This window comes from Terrapene carolina, unplaced genomic scaffold, assembly GCF_002925995.2.
Source record: "Terrapene carolina triunguis isolate 2854851 unplaced genomic scaffold, T_m_triunguis-2.0 Scaffold34029, whole genome shotgun sequence".
Lineage (NCBI taxonomy): Eukaryota > Metazoa > Chordata > Testudines > Emydidae > Terrapene > Terrapene triunguis.
Window position 1 is genome coordinate 395,441 of NW_020698380.1, and position 26,046 is coordinate 421,486.

A 26,046-nucleotide genomic window follows, 5' to 3' on the forward strand; every position below is an offset into this window, starting at 1 on the left:
GCGGGGAGTTCCCCTGCGTGCCGCGCCCCCCCCCCTTGCCGCAGGCGGCCCTCCCCGCGCTCCACTGCCCCAGCTCCCTCCACCTAAATGCTGGCGGGGACCGGGGCGGCCGAAGATCCGGCCGCCGCGGTCGCTGCCAAAGAAAATGGCGCCCCCCAAATCCTAGTGCCCTAGGCGACCGCCTAGGTCGCCTAAATGGTTGCACCAGCCCTGGATACTAGATTGGGAGTCTGGGCTCCTGGGCTGTATTCCTGGCACTGTGATTCACCTGCTCTGCTTACCTTGGATAAGTCACGTCAACCTCTCTGAAAATGTTTCCTCATCTGTAAAATGGGGATAATGACACTTACATTCATTAGTACAGTGCTTTGAAATTCTTGACTGAGAACTGCTCCAACACAGGTAAATATTATTATTCTAGACCAGGAATGATAGAGCTGTGACAGATTTCTTCTGATGGTCTCTTCCTGCCCTTGTTCAAGATTTACAAGAGTTACAGTGGAAGATCAATAGCTGAGATAGGTAAGACCCACAAAATGTTGACTCAATTGTTAAAGGAGCCACAGAAAGCCGCAGCAGCAACCAAATTAGTGCTAGAGCAGAATGTTATTTTATTTTAATACTGTTTATTTACAGACTTACTTTCATTATATATTTAACCTTTTTAAAGTGGCCCTCTAAATACAGGACTTCCCATTTCAGTACAATTATTGTTAATCCAATACAGCTCTTGTAAATCCTGCCTGTAATCGCTGTAATAACCTGTCCCTGTTATTGCAACAGTATGTCCTCATTTATATTCAGTGGCTGTGCTTCACTAACAGCTACTTCGCTCTGCTCTGTATTCCACTGAAAAAGACTCTGGCTCCTGTTTGGACTCTTTATACATTCTCACAGCCGGAGATTCTTTACCAGCCTGACTCCAGTGACCTCGCAGTGGTCACTCAATAGTGCCAAGTGTCTATTTCTTGTGAGGCTAGTCCAAACAAATGAGTGGGGTGAGACTTCTGCTTCTCCCTATTGTGTCTGACCTGAACAAGCTGGGAGCTATATAAAACATCCCTTGGGATTTGGAAAGCAGAAGTAGGCACTGCAAAGAACATTTAGGGGATTGGCTGGCTCTGTCATGTGACCGATGCTAGGCAACATGTGCTATTGGCCTTCTTGGTTGCCGACAGATCAGAAGGAACATCAGTTTGTGTGTGTATGTGCAAATGAGGCTGTGCTTTCTCCACAGCAGTCTGGGGGAGCTTTAGCACTTCTACTGAGGTAAGCAATAATGATGTCTCTTTATTCTAATAAATTAGCTGCCAGAAATGGATGCAGCAGGATTTTCTGGTGCACAAGCATAGAGTAAAATAGAAAAAGGGCTCCACTCTTAAATTCTGTATTTTGCTTTCTTTTGATGTTTTTTAAATTCTAAATTAAATGTGATCTAAGGTGATAAATACTCAAATATGCCTAGCAGTTTTCTCTGGTAATTAAAAATCATTGTATTCTATTTTAAATGTTTTACATCTTGAGAATATTAAATTATATATTAGCAAGCAGTTGCACAGACAGGCATGCATTGGAAATAATGCATAGATAAATTCCTTCTTTATGAAGCAGTGGAGAGAGAGAGGAAGGTTGATATTAATACCAATCTTTACATGAAAAGCATCAGGTCATTTTTACAAACCAGGCTGTTTAAAACAAAACCTGTAAAAATGCCTGCCAAGACCAGTCATTGATATGTGTTCTGAGATGCATGTTGGCAATATTAAACCAAAGGCGCAAGACTGATGCTCAATACGCTAATGGATTTGGAATCTATGGCTTGTATATTGCATTTAAAGTAGAACAGTGAATGAAAGACAGCAGCCTGTTTAAACAGATCTTGAACTGTAGCCAATTAAAAAAGCCCATTGTAGTCCTGTGGTAGGCATACATCTTAGCCAACTGCTTCACAAGAAACAGATTTTATATATTTCCTCCAAAACTATAGGGTGGACCGAATAATTGCCTATGGAAAATATTTTAAGAACATACTGAAAGTGAAGTTTATACCAAAGATAATTAAAGCCATTGTTGAAAAGAATTAAAGCTGCTAAGGATTAAACCGACTGCACCACAAAAAATGAAAAGGAACTGAACTGTACTATGAATAAATGGCTGTGCAGCAAAACTACAGAATCTATAATCAAACTGAGAAAATCCTCCTTCTGTAAGTACAGAGAGCATTCATGCATTCAGGCTACATGGATGTAGTAGCTTGTTCAGAAAAGCTGCTGTGAAAGAGAAGTTAATGTCAAAACTAAGCAGGATCAGTCTTTTAAAATCCTATAGCTCTCCCAGGAAGTAAATCAGAAGTGAGAATGTGCTATTGATGAATGATGCTGTCATCTTTCAGCTGCTGCTGAATGTTTTTAATTCAAAAGACCAGAGTAAGCAGGAAAGTTCAAAAGACCAAAATAAATAAATAAAACCCACAAAAAATCCAAACCCACTAATATATAACATGCCTCTGCAGTGTTAATTCTGGGAACCAAATGCTATTGCACAAAACTAAAAAAGTTCTGACTGTTTTCCGTTTGCAGAACCATTTAACCAGTAGCAGTTAAATTTCACGACTTTACCTATACAAGAAAAAGCAATACTATATGCTAACTGGATCTAAAAGCAGTCTATTTGCTCGACTTTAACACAGAACAGTCAGAATTAAAACTAGGCATGAAAACATTGAGAATGTTTTCTACTATGCTGCTCTCCCCTAGTGAACTATTCTGATCTGCTTTGTTTGTAAAGCTATTTAGTACTATAGGTTCCTATCATAAAGTTATTTTTGATACCATAATTAGCTTATCACCAGTGTCAATTTAATGCTGGCTGTTCTAATTTTCAGGGATTTTGTACCATACTTGCAATTTGTGAGTGCCAACAATTACTTAGAAATCCATGGGCTATTTTTCAAGGTTGAAAAACTGGGAAAATACCTATAGTCCAGTTAAAAAGGATGGAATTTGTAAACTGATGTTCTCTGTATTTGTTCCAGATATGGAATATGTTGAACTTTTACTCTTCTCATAGGTGTGATTTTAAAAAAAAAGATAGAACAGGATATATAAACAATGATAACTGCTTGATGCAAAATACCAATACGTCTTGAGCATATTAATAAAGTAAAAATAAAGATCTTATGTTATCTAATATACAAATAAAAATTGACATGCAAATATTATACAAAAATAGCAGAGAAATACTTACACAAAAGATGTATTTATGTACAGACTTTTTTGACACCCAGTGCTTTACAAAGTTTGATAACACTAGAATGCCTCATCCCCTCTGCCCCTGACATAGGGAGGCAGTAATACTAAATGGCTCTGGTGTAGCATCTGCACTGCTACCTTCCCCTGGAGGCTTTGCACTGGGGGGCTGTACAAGGTGTATTAGGCCTAGAGGCCCCTTGCAGGAGGCCTTGTGATCCTACCACACACACCCTTTTCCAGAAAGGAGCAGTAGAGAAGTCCTCCAGGCTGCCTAGAGTGGCTGCAGGGGAAGTAGCCAGTGAGAGAGCTGCAGGGAGCAACCAATTTGGGCCAGGGACAGCCATAAAAAAGGAGCTGCAGAAGTAGAGCCAGGTAGTTGCTGCCTGGAGCTGGAGGAGTGAGAACTGTGCTCCTGGTTGGTTGACTGACTGAAGGAGCAGCAGGACCATTGACAGATCAATTGCTGGCAGGGACCAAGGGAGCTTCTGGCTGACTAAGTGAGGACTGAGCCCAGGAAGGGCTGCAGGAAGACAGTGTCTCCAGTGAGGAAGCCCTGGGGATACGGCCCCATACTGGGGCTGGGACTGTTTAAAGACTGAGCCTGGGGATGGGTACAGAGATACCAACAGAGGGGTCCTGGAACAGGCCCCTGGTGGACTGTATACCCCAAAAGGGGTCTGTTCTGTTTCACATACAGACTGTGTGAGAGACTTGGCCGGAAGGCTAAGTCACTGAAAACCCACCAACAGGGGTCATCACAAATAGAGACTGCAGGCACACACATTTGACTAGGGGGTGCTTGCAAGAGGGGCGTGCCACCCTGTTACAGAGGCAGTTTTAAACTGAAGCATCAGCAGCGGATGGTGCCTGGCAAATGTGTTGGATCAATTTGTAGCCGTGCTGCCCTAGCCATGCCCCCTCTCTCTCCATAGTTGCCCAAATTTGAGATTTTGTTGGTGATGAGGATCCCCTAAAAGAAGATAAGTTAAATGTATGCACTGCAACCTTACTTCCATGTGTACATTCTGCTGGGGCTGTAGGTTACATCAAGTCAGCATAACCTAGGGTGGAATCTAGCCCAGTGCAGATAAATTCTCCTCTCAGGACTTGCTTATAGTATAGTTTTTGGTGCTGCTGTAACTTGAGCTAATCAGTCGCCAGATAACTCAAGTTAACTAACGTGACTGCAAATTCTAGTACAGATTCTCAAAAAAGTTTGTTCCTGATAATGGTTCATGGGTTTGTGTACACTACAGTTCTTTAAATTGATTGTTCCAAGACACAAATGTTTGTGGAGTGTCCAGATTAGCATATACAAATGTGTTAGTTTACTAAAGTTAATTGGCAATCAATTATCTTGAGTTTAAAATCTCTAGAGTAGACATACATCCTCAGAGTTAAGCCAGGTTGAACCACAGCTGAGAAAACATGTGTGTCTTGGAACAAACATTTGTGAGTTGGCTACAGAAGAGTTTACAATCTTATTCGTTAACTTGAGTTAATTGCGATCAGTTAGCTCAAGGTACAAGACCAAAAAATCTAGTATAGATATACGCTGAATTGTTCCAGTTAATGTACTTTCATTGGTGTAGCTTGAGAAGAATTTGTCCCAAGGCATATCATGGCCACAGTGGGTAGGTAGACTAGGAAAATTAACATTAACTTTCTGACTCAAACCAACAAAAGAAAAGAGGTACATAGTTAAGGCTCCCATTTTACCTAGAACTAAAATGGGTATTTACTCTAGGTGGCTATTTCAGACACTTCTGTTCAGGACCAGATTCTACTCTTTGATCCAGTTTGCACCGTGCGTAAAGAAAATTGCATGTGCCCTTGAACACGTGTGCCATGGCTGATTTCCTTGAGCTTATCTGGTGATAAGCACTAAGTTTGAGACTGAAATGTGATCAGTAGTTTGCAGTGCTGTCGATCCAACTCATACAATAAAGGGATAAATCCTACTATGGCTGGAGGGGGGGGGGAACTGCCAGGCTTGCCCCCACTGTCAGCCAGGGCAAGATTCCTCATAGTAGATTGAGGCAGTGGACTGTGGGAGCACTTAGACCAGGGGTGGACAAACTTTTTGGGCTGAGGGCCACATCTGGGTGGGGAAATTGTATGCAGGGCTGGGGCAGGGAGTTGGGGTGCGTGAGGGAGTGCGGGGTGTGGGAGGGGGTGCGGTGTGCAGGAAGGGGCTCAGGGCAAGGGATTGGGGCAGAGGAGGGGTGCAGGGTGTATGAGGGGGATCAGGGAAGGGCTGTAGGAGGTGTGCAGACTGTGGGAGGAGGCTCAGGGCAGGGGGCTTGGGTGAAGGAGGGGTGCAGGGTGCTGCAGGGGGCTCAGGGCAGGGGGTTGGGGTGAAGGGGTGCGGGGTGCAGCAGGGGGCTCAGGGCAGGGGGTTGGGGTGAAGGAGGGGTGCAGGGCGTACGAGGGGGCTCAGGGCAGGGAGTTGGGGTTCAGGAGGGGTGCGAGGTGCAGGCAGGGGGCTCAGGGCAGGGAGTTGGGGGGTGGGGTGCAGGCGGGGTTCGGGCTGCCGCCCAGCGCCACTTACTTCAAGCAGCTCTGGGGTGGCAGCAGCGCGCACCGGGGCCAGGGCAGGCTCCCTGCATGCCTCCCGTGTCCCCGGCCCCGCGCCACTCCCAGAAGCGCTGCGGCCCGAGGGGGAGGCGGATGGCTCCGCATATGCTGCCCTTGCCGTGCCTCCAGGTATCTCCCCCGAAGCTCCCATTGGCCGCGGTTCCCCGTTCCCTGCCAATGGGAGCTGCGAGGGGCGGAGCCTGGAGGCAACACACAGGGCATGTCTTCACTACCCGCCGATCCGGCGGGTAGCAATCGGTCTATCGGGGATCGACTTACCGCGTCTAGTGAAGACGCAGTAAAATCGATCCCTGATCGCTCTGCCGTCGACTCCGGAAATCCACCTCGGCAAGAGGTGGCAGCGGAGTTGGCGGCAGCGCGGCAGCGGTCGACTTTCCCCCGTCCTCACCGCCAGGTAAGCTGACCTAAAATACGCAACTTCAGCTACGGTATTCACGTAGCTGAAGTTGCGTATCTTAGGTCGGACCCCCGCTGTAGTGTAGACCCAGCCACAGAGCCCTCAGCCCCCCACCGACTGGGGCCGCAGGGTTGTGATGCCGGCGGCACCGCGGGACGGATCCAAAGCCCTGAGGTGCCGGATCCAGCCCGCGGGCCGTAGTTTGCCCAACCTTGACTTAGACTGTGCTCGTACTAAAAAAGGCAGCTGTTTCTGCTGCTGCTGGATTGTGCTTGCTGCTGACCACAGCATATGTGTTAGCTAGCTGAAGCGCTAGTCATGACCGTTTAGCATGTTCATAACACTCCCTTAGAGATGTGGTGGATGAGCTGGTGCAATTATTGGCCCTCTTTCGTACTGCCCTCTTGAGCACCGAGGAGAGATACTGGCTTGCTGGCTTTGTGGAGGAAGAGATTCCCTGTGCTCTTCGTTCCTTGTGCGCCGGACGGCAGGATTTTATCCACACAGTGCTGCAATGCCTCAGAGAAGTTTTGCCAGCTAAAGTTGCTGTGGGAACCTCTCTTCAGATGTATGATCTGAAGGAAGAGACAGATAACATGATGCCACAAGTGGGGAATGCAGCAGGATGTTATGATACAGAAGCACAGAGTTTGCTGTTAGCAGCTGTGACCATTGGGGCTCCTGTTTCTAAGGAGAACTCAAGAGGAATAGTCATATCACTTATTCAGTAGCCTCTTTTACCATTTGGTTTAGTCTTTAGTTTACACTGTTTCATCAAGACCTTCCATTTGTACAGTGGGAAGTCTGCAAATGAAATCCTTGTCCTTTTGTTCAGGATCGGGTTTCTATTGGCTTAATCATGTTAGTGAGGTTCTTGTAGAGAGACAGGGAACAGAGACCTATTTAAATGCTCTCCATGAATGTAAAGGCAGAAACACATGCTACCATCAAGAGTCACTGGCTGAGCACATTAGGGAAGCAGACGTGATTAGTTTTGCCCACCCCACTAGCAGCTGCCACAACACTCTCCAGTAGTTTCTACAACTGATTGAAGTAACTAGCCAATTTAAAGTGAAAACTAGGCACACATTGGTAGCATGAGATTTTTCAGAATCTTTTTTTTCCAGGTAGAGAGGCAGCATGGTCCAGTGGATCAAGCACTGGATTGGAAGTCAGCAGACCTGGATTCTGTTTCCATCTTTGCCAGTGATCTGCTGGATGACCTGGGGCAAGTCATTTTAATCTTTCTGCCTCAGTTTCCCCATCTATAAAATGGGAATAATGATACTGACCTTCCTTTATAAAGCACTTTGAGATTTCCAGATGGAAAGATCTATATAAGAACCAAGTATTATTATTATTATTTATTATTATTATTGTCATGTACAGAAGGCTATTAAAGACTCATTAGTGACCAACCTGTGTACCCAAAATATTGCTTTCAATAGAAGATGCCATAGGACTGCAATTTATTATTCATATTTATCTAGCCTTCATAATGTAATAGGTCCATCACAAATACAGATAATATATGGTCACTGCTCCCTCGGGCTTACTGTTTAAGCTTAGACACCATATGTAACAACGGGGGGAAGTCACAAACAAAGGGAAGTAGGATGGGAGATCAAGGGTTACAGCAGTGAAATGGGGTTACTTTTAGATTTGATATCAAAACTTCGTAACAATTTAATCTAAGAATCATGTTTCTAAAACGATTGCTATAATTTGTTTTTTGTGTGCAGTGTGGCCAATAGCTGCACCATAGCCAATATTGAGGTTTCTCATGGTGCCTTCCGTTAGCCTTCTTTCCAAAAAGTGCTATTACTTACATCTCCCATTAATGTCTGTAGTAGGATTGGTGGTTGCTCATTGCCCTTTAAAAATTAGGCCAGTAAGTATACCTTTCCCTTCCCGCCATAGTGCAGCACTGACTCTGGCAACACACGAGAGACCAGAATATTAACCCCTCTTCCAGAGTTCTGTAAACGTCCCAACTCCTTCATTCAAGTGAAGACTCTGAGAAGACAGTTCACTATTTCTTCCTCAAGGAATGCTCAATATGGTACTACAGTACTGAGACGGTGCAGAGCGTGTCCCTACGTGGTTGGGGAGGAGGAGAACGAGAGACTGGGGCAGTCAGCGAACCTTAGGAAAGGGGTGGAGAGAGAGAAAAAAGAGAAGGTAGGATTTTCACAAGCCACCTGAGTCCCATTTCCAAAGGTGATTTAGGCACTTAGGAGCCTAAGCCTCATGGGCTTTCAGTGCACAGCAAGCAAGGAGGAAGGTAGAGACTAGAAGGGAATGGCATAGTTCTGTTGAAGTCAAGCAGGGGAAAGAATGGAATATCCAGGCAGTGGGTGGTGGCTATGAAAATGCAGAGCAAGGGGAAGGAGAGCCAACCAGCACATTGTTTGAAAGAAGCTGGTTGTACCACCCTCATTGTAATGCCATTAGTGAGAGTCAACAATGTTGTGTCATAGAGGGGTATTCTTGTACTAAGGGCAATTATGACAGGATTTAATGTAGCCATAGTCTATAGCTTAGTGACATTAGTGTGAATCAGAGAAAGAGGAGTGTTATAACAGGGAGCCCTATGCTGAGGTGGATATGTGCTATTCTGAAAGCACCCAGAACGCTTGCCCTTTTGCACAATGCTGTGCTAGGACTCAGAACTGACAGCTCTGATATGGTGTAATAATAAGTTTAGCTGTGCAGCTCCTGTCTTGTGACTTGAATGGAGTCATGTGCTCATCAGAGCATCCAGTTCCTCTCCACATCAAAACAGGCTGGCTGCTGCTGCCACTGAATCCCAGGGTATAGAGCACTGCTGCTGTCAATTTGCAGTGTTCAAAATAGCAGCCGTATTAAAAAAAACAAACCCCTGTGTGTTCCACCTTTAGTACTCTCTATCTATTGAGGCATTACTGGAGCATACCAGGAAGTGCTCTTTCATAAGGCATCACAAAAGCGCCTTTCATAAGGAATCTACTTGAACAAAGTAGATACAGTGATATCATAATGATTTATCCATGCACCCTCTTACTATGCTGGCAAAGGAAGAAATGGGGGAATATATAGTTAAATAAGCCTTACATGATCACTCAAGGGACCACGGTAGGGTTGCCAACTTTCTAATTGCACAAAACTGAACACCCTTGCCGCGCCCCTGCCCGAGGCCCCATCCGTTCTCTGAGGTCCCACACCCACTCACTCCAGCCCCGCTCCTTCTGTCACTTGCTCTCCCCCACCCTCACTCACTTTCCCTTGGCTGGGCAGGGAATTGGGGAGCGCGAGGGGGGGAAGGCTCCAGACCAGACGCGATAAGTCGAACCCGGAACTTCGATCCCCAGCCGCCGAACTAGCGGCTGGGTGTAGACCAGCCCTTAGTGTCCCAACAGAGCCTTTGATTTCTGTCATGGAGTATTACAATACACTGTGATGGTTTAAACATGGAAGGTTGCATAATAAGGGTGGTCTGTTGTACAGGCTTCACTGGACTGTATGTACACACACATACAGATGTTTAAATTTACTATGATTTTAAAATATCCAGTTAGTTTGTGGGCCCTCCATAATCAAAATAATTCATTATATAGCTATGCCTTCTTAAATGCTTTGGGCCAGATCTTCAGCTGCTGTAAATTGGGGTTGGCCACCCAAATCGGAAGAGCTGTATCATTTGACACCAACTGTGGATGTGGCCCATGGTTTTTAGTGGCCTTTGCTTTAACATTTTGGAAAGTCACCAAGAATATAGGGAAGGATTTTGCTCAACCTATAAAATTCAGATTCAAAGACATCAAAGGTGTGATCAGTGCGTGCTGGATTAAACTGTTAAAACAAAGGTCTATACTGTCTTCCTCAAGTGTGTAGGTCAAGATTAGCGAGCTATAGAATGTACATAGTAAAACCTGTCATTACAAAAAGATAAAATAAAAAAAAAACCTCCCTGACTTTCCCAGGTGAGGATTCTAAGAGGTAGTACTAATGTACGTATCAGTGGAGTTATGAGCATTTGGGATCCGTTTTTAAAGCTAGTAAGGCTCTATGGCAGGGGTCGGCAACCTTTCCGAAGTGATGTGCCGAGTCTTCATTTATTCACTCTAAGTTAAGGTTTCGCGTGCCAGTAATACATTTTAACGTTTTTAGAAGATCTCTTTCTATAAGTCTATAATATAGAACTAAACTATTGTTGTATGGAAAATAAATAAGGTTTTTAAACTGTTTAAGAAGTTTCATTTAAAATTAAATTAAAATGCAGAGCCCCCCGGACCGGTGGCCAGGACCCGGGCAGTGTGAGTGCCACTGAAAATCAGCTCGCGTGCCGCCTTCGGTACGTGTGCCATAGGTTGCCTACCCCTGCTCTATGGCCTGATTCCAATCTCTGTCACACCTGACACTGAAACCAGTGGGGAAGCTACTCCAGATTTACACCAGTATATGTTATTTCATTCAAATATTTTCTTCCTTTAGCCTTAATTGGGGCAGTTAGTTCAATATATGTTCTGGTAAGCAGCTGCTGCACGAGACTGAAGATATTTTGTTAGTTATCCCCATGACACTTCTGGACTTTATATCAGATGAGCTATAGAAAGTCTTAATACCCATGCGCACATTGCTATGTGGGGCAAACTCCCTTAAAATAATACAATATTCTGCAGCAGTGGTCAAACATGGTAGGAACACCCATGTTTGGGGGATACAACATAATGCAGTCGTATTTTGTTTATAAGGGCAGATTCAAGGGATCTCCTATGTTATTTCCCTCTAGGTTCATCTCAGTATTTGAACTGAGTCTGTGCCTCATCAGAGTAATTAATCTTACTGAGCCATCAAGAAAACACACAATTCCAGATGGCTTTTCACAAATTCTTCAGCAACTTCGCTCCTCGTCCATTCCTCTCTTTGTTCTCCACTGCAGGCTACGCCACATCTATTCCCACTGACACATTCATCTAGTGCCCTGTAGTAATGTTCATTTTGAAATGTTAACCTCCACTATGTAAAGTAGTGGCAGTGGTGTAGAATAGTAGGTTTCTTTTGTTATCCCCAGCCACCAGTGGATTTCTTCACTTAGTGGAGGAACCTCACTGTGGTTCCCTTAACTGTTGCATAGAACAAGCTCTGATATGGATTTCCTTCATTTCAACCACCCTCTTGTTCCCACCCTGCTTTTGACATGGCACACACACTGAATATTATTCAAACATACCCTCTCCTGTGGTTTTCCTTTATTGCTATCTTAAATAACAAACATATCTCAGCCTGAACTTCCTTCTGAGCTTGCCTATTCCTAGGGTTTCTCCCTGTAGGCCCCACTGCACTGCCCCATGAGCATTCCCTCTGCCTTAGAGAGACTCTCAACCTGTTTATTCTCCCTGAGTTTGAGATGAGTCTCATCTGGTCTAATTCCTGGGATGAATCAGCAGAATATTTTTCTCTCTGCAAGATCCTAGAATCTGCTTCTATCCTACCAACTTCAAGTTTTAAAAAAATTAGATTACCACAATTGACATTTAAATTAAATATTCTGAATTAAAAATAATTCACTCCTTTCTCTCAGGATAAACCTTTAACACAGATGTTCACAGAGAACTCAACAATTAAAAGTTTCTTATGTATGAATTTAAGTAAGACAAGACCATGTTCTTAAATATGACATTTGTTGATTGAATGTGAGGTTCTGTAAAGACGTTAAAGAAAATCCCTTAGAATCACCTTTGTACTCTTCCATCTGCCTATTTATCTTCCAAAAAAACCAATGACCTACAGAAACATTGCTGCGTGTAGGTCATGGGACTGAAAGCACTTCAGAGGAATAGGAGCCACATGGCACAGTGCCATGTGCATTTAAATTGAATGCCTTGCAGAATGAGATATGGATAAGCATCTTGGCATAACACACCCACTTCTGTAAATTTACAGTTTGCACCAGCCAGCAATGCAAAAAGCAAAAAGAAGCAGAATCTACAGTTGAACAGAGAACGGACTCAATGGGCTATGAGAATATAGATGCGTTTGAAGGCGTCTACACATCCCACTCTAAGGTAAGACAATTTTCTGCCATTGCTGTTTATTACAGACCATCCAGTGTCCAATGCAGTGGTTCAGTCCTAGTAATTTGTGGCATATGATGAGCTTGTAACTAGGCTAAATACAGATGAAAAAGGCCTGAGTTTTCAGAGGTCAGTGGCAGATGCAGACTTCAGATTCTCTGAAATTTAGGCTCTTCCTATATGAAAGTAAAGTGCCTGCTAAAAAAAAAGCCAATATGTTTCTGTAAATATTCCCCAGCTGTGTACGTCTCCTTTATTTTTAGATACTTCATCTGCTAATAAGAGGTCCTTTCCTCAGTTGAGACAGTCTCAAAAAAAAAAAAAAAAAAAAAAATCTCAAAGCCTCCTGATGTGGAGCCAATATCTTTGAAACCCATACCTCATCGTAGAATATATTTCAAACAGGAGAGAACCATACCTCTAAACTGTCTCTTGTTACAGACCCAAATATATACCTCACCCCCAACAAAATCATGGAGTGATATTTTACTTTTATAATTGTAAATTATTGACACACAGGAAATCATAAACCCTGGAAGTGTTTATAAATAGATGGCAAAGACAGTAAGTTTCTTGTATTTTTGCTTTGAGCTACTAATACTTTGTCCTTCATTTTGGATCATTTCCTGCCCCACGACACTGGATCCCTCATTTGCGTGTTTGCATAAAAGGTATGGTAAGGTGGAGAGTTTTTTTTCAGTAGTGTCTCAATTTCTTGGTTCTTCTGGGTTTTACAAAGACCGATAACATCACTGTGGCATAGTTGTTGAGGGTAAGTGTAATTTTTGGCACCCTTTTAAACATTTTTACCATTTGGTTTCAGACTGAGAAATGTGTTAAATTGCCCAGAAGTTATTTAGGGAGCATAAGAACAGACTGCCTGCTGTTTGATAGACACCACAAGCATTTACATGTGAACTAAAACCTGGACAGCTGCTGCTAAATCAGTTCAGGGACCCACCGCCCTGACTAATAAAGATGTGATTTTAAAGGTAAACTTTTTAGAAGGCTAGATTAAGGAATCTCAAATGGTGCAGCTCCAATTTAGAGATGTTCAAAATTGGTAAAACTCCCACAAAATGTTTTGAAGGTTTGGACGATCTAGTTTCTCTGCAGAATATAATGACATCTCTATTTTCTACGTTGAAACAATAACAGTTCATATTTCACATTTCTATTTTCAAATTTCAAAGTCATCTTTCAATGAAATGAGCTCATTTTGCTGGAAAATTAAGTGGAAATTCACAAAATATAGTCATTTTTTCAATGAGAGGCCCCTTTTTTGGTTCATAATAAAGTAAAAAAAAGTCTGACTATGACTGCTGTTTTGCTTTTCTCTGCAAATATTTTGCTCCTCTCTTGCTCCATTGTGTTACAGTGAATCAGATGCGATTTATACAACATATGTAATGCAAAATGGAAAAAAAAAGCTGCAGATTGAATAATTTATTAGCTATTGCAACCATAAATCAAAGAGTAATTCACAAGTCAGAACTATACTGAGTTGTTATTAAAACTCTTGATGATGCTTTTGCATATTTGATATCCTGTACATTTTTCCCCATCCCTTTTGGAACTATAGATCCAAAAAGCTGAGTAATGCCACCTTAGGGTTCTGCCAATCAGATATTTGTAAGTGGGATACTTTAATTACCAAGTAAGCAATTACTATCAGAAAGGCCAAACAAAGAACAGACATTTTATTTTAATCTTTTGGAAACTGTAGGCATAAGGCCAATTTGAAATGTAGACTCCTAATTTGTACCTACAAAATACCTATATGTATGGGCAGACAGGCACTTTACATGCACAAATGGGGACTTCTGCATTGTTACCGATTTTCATACACATCTACCTATTATGCATGCACAATTACCTGTTACCTATTATAGGCATAGCTTGAGCATGTGTGATTGTCAATTTGGACATATTCTATGTACTGTACAGTTTGTTCTCTTAAGTATTCATTTACTGGTACGGCAAAGCTAGAAAATGCTAGAGTTCTAAGGTTAAATATGATATACTTATGGAAGTGGAAGCAACTTGTCTCTCAAAAATAGGTGTGCATTCATTAGAAGTAAAGGAAAAAACTCTCTATTTAAGTAGTGTCTATAATGGTGTTTGCAATACTCTCGGCACATACATTTATGCTTAGAATCTGAGCAGTTCAGAGGAAGCTGATCCAAAAGAAGAATCTTGTTTTCTGCATTTTCTGAAAGCTTGGTGTTTGAAGCTGTGGGGGGATTGGTCCGAGAGTGCACTACAAACCATGTAATTTCTCCTGGCATATGCCTTGCACAGTAAGTACGCAGGGCAAATGTCATTGCATTTTTAGTATGTGACATAAGTCAGAACATTTTCTCCATAATGCTTCCTACTTAATCTGAAGCAGCCAAACTGTCTTTTAGCCCTTTTGCTCCCTTATCCCCAGCAATGAGCTTTTGCAGTATGTTTCCCAGAGCTGCTTGAAGCCAAAAGATGAGATAGCAACTAGCAATACAAGTTTTTCCCACTGCTACACAAGAACATGTTAGAAGAAGAGTCATTAATTCTTCATGAGACAAATCTTGAAATAGCGTCAGAAGCTAACCCTCCCAAAGCAGATATTATGGTACAGAAGTAACAACAAAGTCAACCGACAATATGGAATGTTAGCACTTACCACCATTTAACTACTACTAGTATTAGACATGTTGGTCACAACGTATTATGTTCAAAACGGAACAAACAAAAAGTGGTGCAGATAGAGATCAGAGTCTTCACAATTAAAAAGAACACTGTTGTGGTTGTGATTTCTGATGTAAAGGACCTGTGGGTCGCCTTTACTTGGAATTGCTTTGTCACAACTAACTTTGCTTTTAATGTGGGTCTCAAAGAGGAACTGGGATTTTTCTCCTGAAGAGTAATGCACAGTTGATTGTTGCTATGTAGAAAGACATGAGGGATAGCTCAGTGGTTTGAACACTGGCCTGCTAAACCCAGGGTTGTGAGTTCAATCTTTGAGGGGGCCATTTAGGGATCTGGAGCAAAAATCTGTCTGGGGATTGGTCCTGCTTTGAGCAGGGGGTTGGACTAGACGACCTCCTGAGGTCCCTTCCAACCCTGATATTCTACCCAAATAGTATCTGAGATGCTGCAGATCTTTTCTGTCCTAGGAATAATGAAATACAGTAGTGCTTTACACACCATTCTGTACTAACTGTAAATGCTGAAGTCAGAAGAGCTACAGTAATTTACACCAGCTGAGGATCTGGCTCTGAGTTTTTCATGGCAACCACTGTATTGGTATTCCATCTATTTAACAATATACATTTGAGCAAATGTGAAACTCATTCATACAGTGTTTGAGAAAAGTCTCATAGGTATATTTAAATGCATTCAAATGTGCTGGACGGATCCACCACACAAGCAGAGGAGGCCTAGTGACATGATGATGCCTCATATGAGGCATAGAATTAATGAAGGGATTTATCCAAAAGGGCTATGGAGGAACCAGATGCCTGGTGCATAGTATAGAGTCTGTCCCCTCCAGTTTCCTGCCAAGTACACTGCAGAAATAGGTAGGTAGCTTTCCTGGGTTTTATCTTTGGTACTTATATGACTCTCATTACCACAGTTTCTGAGCACCTCATAATCTTTAATGAGTCATGATCAAGAGGACAATTTCACAACTCCCTCTTGTGAGGTAGGGAAGTAGTGTTATCCGTGTTTCACAGATGGACACTGAGACTTGCACAAGGTCATGCAAGAAGTCTGTGGCAGAGCAGAAATCTGAACCCCAGTCTCCCGAGTGCCAGGCTAATACCCTAACAATTTTACCATCCTTCCTCTGTTTATCATAAAATCGTAGAGACCTTGAGAGGTCCTCTACTCCAGTCCCCTGCACTCATGGTAGGACTAAGTATTATCTAAACCATCCCTGACAGGTATTTGTCTAACCTGCTCTTAAAAATTCCAATGATGGGGATTCCACAACCTCCCTAGGCAATTTATTCCAGTGTATAACAACCCTGACAGGAAATTTTTCCTAATGTCCAACCTAAACTGCCTTTGCTGCAATTTAAGCCCATTGCTTCTTGTCGTATCCTCAGAGGCTAAGGAGAACAATTTTTCTTCTTCCTCTTTGTAACAACCTTGTATGTACTTGAAAACTGTTATGTCCCCCCCAGTCTTCTCTTCTCGAGACTAAACAAACCCAATTTTTTTCAATCTTCCCTCATAGGTCATGTTTTCTAGACCTTGAATCATTTTTGTTGCTCTTCTCTGGACTTTCTCCAATTTGTGGCACCCAGAACTGGACACAATACTCCAGTTGAGACCTAATCAGCGCAGAGTAGAGTGGAAGAATTACTTCTCATGTCTTTCTTGCAACACTCTGGTTAACACATCCCAGAATGATGTTTGCTATTTTGCAACAGTGTTACACTGTTGACTTATATTTAGCTTGTGATCCACTGTTGACCCCCAGATCCCTTTCTACAGTACTCCTTCCTAGGCAGTCATTTCCCATTTTGTGTGTGTGCAACTGATTGTTCCTTCCTAAATGGAGTACTTTGCAGTTGTCCTTAACATTATGGAGTTATCCCATTAAGAACCTGTTTTTTTATGTAGGAACTTAAAGTCTAGAACAATACTGTAGCTGAGAACATCCACAGTTATATTAGACAAGATCATTTTTTATTTCATCTGAGGATTTAAACCCTCATATTTTAGGCTATAAGCTAACCACTAACAGACAGGAATTAGGAAGGAACTTCCCATATGGAGTGAGAATTCCTTAATTGGTAAAATGTATGTGAACATTAATTAACTTTAAAGATGACATTAGTCAGTAGGGGTTCTTTTTCATTTTTATTTGTTTTAAGGAAGAAATTCTCTTTTTTGCAGTGCTCTGTATGACAGTGTACCTAACGTGCTTCTGTACTAATACTATTTTAAAACATATTCCTATATGAATTTAGAAAATAGTGTATTCAGTCCTTAGTTTGTATCAGAATAAGAATGATAGTACCAGTCTTGAATATTGAATTAATACCATTATGGTAATGAGTTGATCTACTGCAGAATGGACTAGCCATACAATAGTTTGATTCAATTAAATTAAGGATCAATCCATTCAATTTTCATCCATGAATTTCTTGATCATATATAAATCAAATAGGAGGGTCACATTTTGTTCCAGGTAGTTGCCATTTGGGAGGAAGAAATGGAAATAGATGTGCTGCAAGTGGGATAGGGTAGTAGTTCAGCAGTGATTGCTAGTTTCAGAGAAAGTTCATCTCATTACAAAGGAAAGGTCAGAATGAACTTTTCAACTCTGCTAATCTGTCTGCACAGGTGAGCTGTAGCTGAAACAGAATCACCATGTCATATTCCTTTCCCTATAGATGAAGAGCCTCTTAAAGGGATTCTGTCAGTGTAAAAATCACATGTTGTAAGCAAATGTCTTTACTAATTACATCTTAGATTGCTAAAAATGAATTTTTTAAAAACATCACATTTGTCACTGTTTCTGCTTTCTTAACTATTTGTTTTTATTCTGTTAATATTCTTTCCCCGTTTCTTTTATACACATTCAAAAGGATGCTGACCACTTAGATTTTGCTGCAAATATAAATTGTCTAAAAACAAGCTTTTATAAAGCCTAAGGCCACTCAAAATATTTCCCCATTTTAAAAAAAACAAGTAAACACTTCCATTCAGTGCTCAAAAACCAAACGGTGCAGTGCTAAGAACCCCAAAGGGAGACTAACTATAAACCAGGCCTGCACAACTCGTAAAGTGGCGAGGGCCATATTACTCCAAAGAAAACAGCTGAGGGCCAAACCCGCCCCCCCCCCAGCGCTGCCGAAACACCCTCCCGAAACACAACACACACACCCCCAGCGCAGCCCGCCCCGCAGAAACAAACCCTCCTTCCCCAGCGCCGCCCCGCCGAAACAGCTGTGGACTGAAAAGGAAGGTTTGGGTGGGGGGGGGGGGTGATACTTTATTAAGCATGTTTCAATTAAAGCAAACAATAATTTTTTTAATTATTTTAATTTTTTTTATGAATCATGGAAAAATGAAAACCCCCTGCTCCTTTGAAAGAAAACATTTGTACTTTTCATAATTACCTTGCAAATTTAATGAGAGATATTACATCTCCAAAACACAAACACAGGGGTCGCAGAAAGCCCTGGTGGGGGGGGGGCAGTGTGATGGGGCCGGGGAGGGGAAGGTCCCTGGGCCAGGGAAGGGGGCAGCAGTTGGGGCAGGGTAGGTGCAACACACACATGTCTCCCCCGGGGATTTCCTGGCTGCCCACAGACAGTTCGACCCCCTCCCGCCCCCATCACTACGAAGGCCGCCCTGGGAGCAACCAGCGCAGTAGCCGCCCCGCCCCCAACTGAATGGGGGGGCTTGAGCTGCGGCTCGAGCAGAGGCCGGGCACCCCTCCCCTCGCTCGGCACTTACCGGCTCTGCCTTGTGCCCAGCGCTTCCCGCCTCAGCAGGCCCCGGAAGTGACGCACCCGCAGTATGCCAGGCGGGGGGAGCGGGAGACGGAGACACGTGCGCTTCTGGCTGTTAGGGCGGTTGGAGCGCGGCACGGTGAGGTGGGCCCCCCCCCGGGCAGGGGGCAAACCCAGGGCCGGTGCAAGGATATTTTGTGCCCTAGGCGAAACTTCCACCTTGCCCCCCCCGCACATCGGTTCATTAAGGGGCAAATCCCAACGAGCCTTTATAGACCCCAGGGGCCAGCCGTGCCCAGGGGCTGCTCCCCAGACCAGGTTCCCCCCGTCCCCGAACTCCCCTGGAGGGTGCACAGCCCCCCCGCGAGCCCTCCCCACCCCACCCCAGCGGCCCCCGCCCCGAGTCCACTCACTGGCTTTGCCGGGCTTGGGCCGCTGCAGCAGCTCGGCAGGGAGGAGCCGCCTTCCGGAGGCACCAGAGAGCCAAAGCGTCAGCTTGTGGCGACGGCGAGCCCCAGCCATGGAGGAGCTGCCGCAGTGCAGGGGGGCAGCAGCCCTGCAAAGGCGGCGGCACGGCTAGCAGGGAGCAACCACGCCCCTCTCCCCTCCTGCCTAGGCTGCGGCCCGGCGCCCTCCCCCAGGGGCTCCTGCAAGCTGCAGCGGATGCATGCGGGCGCCGGCCCCCCATGCGCCCCCCGGCTGCCCCCTCGCCGCGCTCAGGCTCTGTGGATTCCGGGAGTGTGAGCCGCCACTGCCCCTCCTGGAGCAGGCTCAGGGCCCCGCGCCCCGGTGGCTCACATGCCCGGGAGCCGCAAAGCCCAAGCGTGGCAAGGGGGGAGCCGAGGGTGCACGGGGGCCGCCGACCGCATGCATCTGCTGCAGCCTGCAGGAGCCCCCGGGGGGGGGGGCACACCAGGCTTCAGCCTGGGCAGGAGGTGCGGATGCTCCCCGCTAGCGGTGCTGCCGCCTTTGCAGGGTTGCTGCCCCCCTGTGACGCGCTGGCTCCACCATGACTGGGGCTCACTGCCCCTGCAAGCCGACGCTCTGGCTCTCCGGTGCCTCTGGAAGGCAGCTTCTCCCTGCCGAGCCAGGGCACCGCTTTTTTAAGGTTACCATATTTCAACAATCAAAAAAGAGGATGGATGGAGAGCCCCACCCAAGCCCCGTCCCCATCCACTCCCTCCCACTTCCCACCCCCCTCAGAAACCCCAATCCACCCTGCTCCTTGCATCAGCATAATCTGATGCACTTTAGTTTACTCAGTCCAACTTTGGGGTTTTTAGTGCTACAGTGAAGTTATTGAACACTGAGTAAAAGTGTTTGCTTGTTTTAAAGAAAAGTGGAGACAGATTTTGATTGGCCTTAGGTTTTATAAAAGCTTGTTTTAATGCAGTTTCGTTTAGGGGCCAAGTTTAAGCTCCCAGCATCCCTTCAAATGCATATAAAAGAAAGGGGAATAGAATAAATTAAATATAAATTTATCAGAAAAAGCAACATAGTATTTCCATCTACAGATATTCAAAAATCCTGCTCCAAGCCCCACAAAAACATGAGAGGAAAAAGATGTTGGATTCTTTTTATTGCCTTCTGCTTTCTTAGCTTCTAGATCACACTTAGGTCATATTTGCAAGTTTTTCTTCACAGCCATGAGGACTAGAACCTTACTTCTGTTCTGACTTCAATCTGTAAACAATTCTGGCTATACATAGTCAGTCTGTCCCACTTTCACTTCCTGTCAATCATAAGAGTGGGGGGAAAAGGGCCTGTCTAAAGGGTGGTGCAATATGGGGATGTGAATTACAGAAAGCTTTAGTGTGTTGCAGTCTAACTGTCCAGTGTAAACCTCAATGAAGTGAACCAAAAGTTTGCTTATTTGAAACGGGACTACATTAACTAGGTACCTTTTTGTTTGCACCAGCATCTACATGGGGCAGTTACAGCAAACACATTAGAGAACTCTACAATTCACATTCCCATAATCTGGATTGCGATGTCATATAGACAAGCCTAAAATTCATGTTGCGTTTATAATAATATGGAGAATACAAAAACAAATTTAAAAAAGCCTCCTTAGATCGGTGTGAGTTTATTTTGATGGAATGTTTCACCATATGTCGTACATTAAAAATAAACATGCGCTTCATGGCTGGTGGTTTTGAACATCATATTGAACAGTGTGTTTGCCTTTTTCATGGTAATACTTATTCCAACTCAACTCCATCCCCTGCTAACAGCAATGACAGCAGAAACTTCTCTTTTTCTCTGTCCTTTTCCAACTAAATGTTTCTGCTAAAGCTCTACCCAATCCTCCTTGCCTGAATTCTCCCTCTCTTTCCCCCATGCATGCAAACATGAGTATTATACTAATCTGTTTCACTAAGGGGAATATTCTTTCCATTTCTGGACTTTCCAATATTATGCCTCTGCTGAAGTTTTTGGGGTGCATACATTTCCTTCTAGTGATGTGTTTACCTATTGCCAGATTCATTTAATGATTTTCTCTATGTCCCTTATTTGAGTTTGTTCATATTTCCTTTGCTTTTGTTCCTTATCCCATACATTCTACCATCTCCCTCATCATGCTTCTCTTAGGAGCAGCAAATTTCTGATCTGTTTTCTTGATTATCTCAGAATTCTATTGCTGATGTTTTGTGCTGGTTCTAGATCTTCCTCTGTGGGTTGGACTAGAAGAATATTCTTTCACATGATTCATTTTGCCTTGTAGTGTGGCTGAAATATAGTGACCCCAGTTCAGTTAACTAACAGTCCCACTCCAGAATGAATGACAGAGAAGTGTGGTCTGAGCATGAAGTTAGGAGTTAGGAACTTCTGTCTTCTAATCCCAGATCCATCACTGACTTTGTGGCCTTAGGTCATTTGTCAGCCTCAGTTTCCCCATTAGTAAAATAGAGAACACTTATTTGCCTTTTTGGTAGGGGAATGGGGTGGAAATGGATGGGGGGGGGTTGTATGCATGTATTTGTGAAAACGCTGTGAAGATAAAAATATTGGTAAATATTGGTATTATGTGGCTGCAGTCCAGTGAACTATACAATCCACTGATGAGTCTGATTACACATCATAGTGAGCTCTCAGTGATGTACACATTTAATGTCTTAACTCCACAAGGCCCTAATTCTTCATTTCTTCTACTTGGCTTTTATAATGTACAGGCTATTCTAAGATGATGTCATATTGTATTTGTTTAGTGATGTTCAGATCTGGCTCTGCCCTTCTTGTGAATGCCCTGAGTAGAATAGAATCCTTTCAGTTCCATTTCTGGGTCTCAGCTGCTGAGCTTAATCAAATTTTGTAGGTCAGGTGTATTGTATAAATTTCAGGTGGTTCAGCTGCTCTGCATTTTGTTGCTGAGTCTTCTTTTTTTCTTTCCATCTCAATTTCCAGAAGAGATTTGTTTTGTTTTTTAGCTAAGCAGAGAATAACTTCAGAGAGATGAAGTCACCTTGTACCATTTCTCTCTCTGCTTTGGTCTATTGGGTTTCCCTGTATAAGCATATGGTGGAAGTCTCATTTGTGTGTAGAGTTCTCATTAAGTGACCTGTACTTACCTCTGCAGGGGTTTTAGAGTTACTATTTTTCTTTGACTTGAAAGCTGTCTTGCCCACCAGAGTAGGCTTTGTTCATGCTTTCCAGCTATAAATTTAAGCCTGTTGAAAAGAATCTCAGTGGAATGATAGTTTTCTTGGGTAGCTAAAATCCTGTAATATCATCTACTTATTGCCCAATTCTAATACAAATAGCAATAAATAATAGTAATAACTCTGGGTTTGATCATGGAAAGGGGTAGGTGTTTTTCAGCATGAGCCGTCTAAAGTCTCTGAACTGTTCCTTCTCAAATCTGTTTAGAAACAGAAAATAACATATTTCTCAATTCACTAGGATTTTCCTTTCCTCAGCTATATCTCATCTTTAGATTTTCACCATATTTCCCCATCACACATATTTGTCATTCTTGTCTTGCTCTCATGTTCTCCTCGCCAGAGCTTGACATCTACTTTTTCAGGCTGACAAAATTCTTCCGTCCTCTTATTGCACTTTTCTGGGTTAATTTTAGCTGTCTGCTTACTGGTGATCAGCGTGGCTTTATCCAGCTTTGTGTTAAGCTGGATCTTACATCTGTCTGTCCTATGGTCACTTCATCTCTTGAACTGGTTGTGCCCTGTAAAGAACTGGAAATCCCCTGCCTCTCTGTTACAAGAAAGACAAGAAAATTTTGCACGCCGCAAGTTAGCTTTTTTTCCTTATCTACTTATAGATCAAAGGAATACAGATGATCTCGCTTAGCCTTTTCACTGTGAGCAAATTCTATCAGCTTCTCTCTTCTGTTGTGCTTAATTCCTATTCTAAAGGAGTTTGTGGTATTGCTGTCTTTTCTTGCACATTTAGCTATGTAATCATATATGATAATATCACAGTAAATTATTCATGCTCTTCACACATACTCATATGGGTGACATCCCAATGCGACAGTAACCTTAATGGCTTTTTTTTTCTCCTAGGGATCTTCTGAAGCCCTGAGGAGCTTCAATTTTCTCCCCAATTTAACTCCATTCTTCTTAAGGCCCATCATCCAAAACACCTCACTTCCACACTTGTAGAAGTGAAGGGGACTCCTTTCACAGCCTACTAATTCAGCAGATGGAGATGAGACTGTTGACTAATTCAAGTCACTCTTTTCCTGCAAGAGGCTGAGAACTCATAGTGCCAAATTTACTTCTGGATAAGTGCACAACTCCATTTAAAGTACTGTAGCCTCAAAAACAAGAGACCAGGAACAGAGAGTGAACAAAAGTGCCCCCGCCCCATTCACATACACATATGCCAGTGCTACACACATGGCAGTGAAGAACGCTACCACAAGATTGTCCACACAATAGTGATTTTCACTTTGGCATGTTCTCTTCATATTTGTGATTGTTTGTCTCATGATGTCTTTCTTGCAAAAACAGAGAACATAAGAAGGGCCATACTGGGTCAGACCAAAGGTCCATCAAGCCCAGTATCCTGTCCTCTGACAGTGGCCAATGGCAGGTGCCCCAAAGGGAATGAACAGACAGGTTATCATCAAGTGATCCATGCCCTGTCACCCAATCCCAGCTTCTGGCAAACAGAGGCTAGGGACACCATTCCTGCCTATCCTGGCTAACAGCCATTGATGGACCTATCTTCCATGAATCTATCTAGCTCCCTTTTGAACCTGTTATAGTATTGGCCTTCACAACACCCTCTGGCAAGGAGTTCCAGAGGTTAACAGTGCGTTGCATGAAAAATACTTTCTTGTGTTTGTTTTAAACCTGCTACCTATTAATTTCATTTGGTGGCCCCTGGTTCTTGTATTATGAGAAGGAGTAAATAACACTTCCTTATTTACTTTCTCCATACCACTCATGATTTTATAGACCTCTATCATATCCCCCCTTAGGCGCCTCTTTTCCAAGCTGAAAAGTCCCAGTCTTATTAATCTCTCCTCATACGGAAGCCGTTCTATACCCCTAATCATTTTTGTTGCCCTTTTCTGAACCTTTTCCAATTCCAATATGTCTTTTTTGAGATGGGGCGACCACATCTGCAGGCAGTATTCAAGGTGTGGGCATATCATGGATTTATATAGAGGCAATAAGATATTTTCTGTCTTATTATCTATCCCTTTCTTGATGATTCCCAACATTCTGTTCGCTTTTTTGACTGCCGCTACACATTGAGTGGGTGATTTCAGAGAACTATCCACAATGACTCCAAGATCTCTTTCTTGAGTGGTAACAGCTAATTTAGACCCCATCATTGTATATGTATAGTTAGGATTATGTTTTCCAATGTGCATTACATTGCATTCATCAACATTAAATTTCAGAGGGTTCAGTCTCAGACTGTTAGAAGGGGAACATAAAGCATTGGTTTTGGTTTATAGCCAGCAGCTGTTATAACGTGTCCCCTTTGTTTTTCTTCCTGCCTAAGGCTGTCCTGGGGGAAACAAAGTATTTCTATAATGTTTTACAAAGAGCTAGACGGTGGCTGGCTTATGCACAAATGAAGACGGCATAAAGAGTCACCTCCCCTTCCCTGCCATAGATGAGCTGGCCACATTTGCAGATGGTTTCTTTCCCCAAGTACAGGAACATAGAATCATAGAACTGGAAGGGACCTTGAGAGATCATCTAGTCCAGTCCCCTGCACTCATGGACTAGATGACTAGACCATCCCTGACAGGTGTTTGTCTAACTTGCTCTTAATCGCCAATGATGGAGATTCCACAACCTCCCTGGGCAATTTATTTCAGTGCTTAACCACTCTGACAGGAAGTTTTTCCTAATGTCCAACCTAAACCACCCTTGCTGCAATTTAAGCCCATTGCTTCTTGGGCCTATCCTCAGAGGTTAAGGAGAACAATTTTTCTCCATCCTCCTTGTAACAACCTTTCGAGTACTTGAAAACTGTTATCATGTCCCCTCTCAGTCTTCCCTTTTCCAGACTTAACAAACCCAATTTTCTCAATCTTCCCTCGTAGGTCATATTTTCTAGACCTTGAATCATGTTTGTTGCCCTTCTCTGGACTCTCTCCATTTTATCCACATCTTTCTTGAAATGTGGTGCCCAGAACTGGACACAATACTCCAGTTGAGGCCTGATCAGCGCAGAGTAGAGCGGAATAATTACTTCTCATGTCTTGTTTACAACACTCCTGCTAATACATCCCAGAATGATGTTTCCTTTTTTTTCTTTTTACAACAGTGTTACACTGACTCATTTAGCTTGTGATCCACTATGACCCCCAGATCCCTTTCTGCAGTACTCCATCCTAGGCAGTCATTTCCCATTTTGTATGTGTGCAACTGATTGTTTCTTCCTAAGTGGAGTACTTTGCATTTGTCCTTATTAAATTTCATCCTATTTACTTAAGACCATTTCTCCAATTTGTCCAGATCATTTTGAATTTTAATCCTATCCTCCAAAGCACTTGCAACTTCTCCCAGCTTGGTATCATCCACAAACTTTATAAGTGTACTCTCTATGCCATTATCTAAATCATTGATGAAGATATTGAACAGAACCGGACCCAGAACTGATCCCTGCAGGACCCCACTCAGTATGCCCTTCCAGCTTGACTGTGAACCACTGAAAACGACTCTCTGGGAATGGATTTCCAACCAGTTATGCACCCACCTTATAATAGCTCTATCTAGGTTGTTTTTCCCTATATTGTTTGAGACAGTCATGCAAGACAGTATCAAAAGCCTTAGTAAAGTCAAGATATACCATATCATAGATTCATA

At 43.3% G+C, this 26,046-nt stretch overlaps 1 protein-coding gene across 2 annotated transcripts in view; it reads left to right on the forward strand.

Annotated features, from left to right (window-relative positions):
- The first annotated feature begins 1,183 nt into the window (after nucleotides 1-1,183).
- Nucleotides 1,184-26,046, forward strand: part of LOC113405166 (transmembrane protein 108-like) — a 249,482-nt gene continuing 224,619 nt past the window's right edge. Inside the window, exons 1-2 of one of the 2 annotated variants that reach the window (XM_026646091.1) lie at nucleotides 1,184-1,269; nucleotides 12,172-12,293. The gene's annotated coding sequence lies outside the window, so the exon portion shown is untranslated. Of the gene's footprint in view, nucleotides 1,270-12,171; nucleotides 12,294-13,039; nucleotides 13,075-26,046 lie in introns of those variants that run through there. The other variant, XM_026646092.1, reaches the window with a different exon arrangement.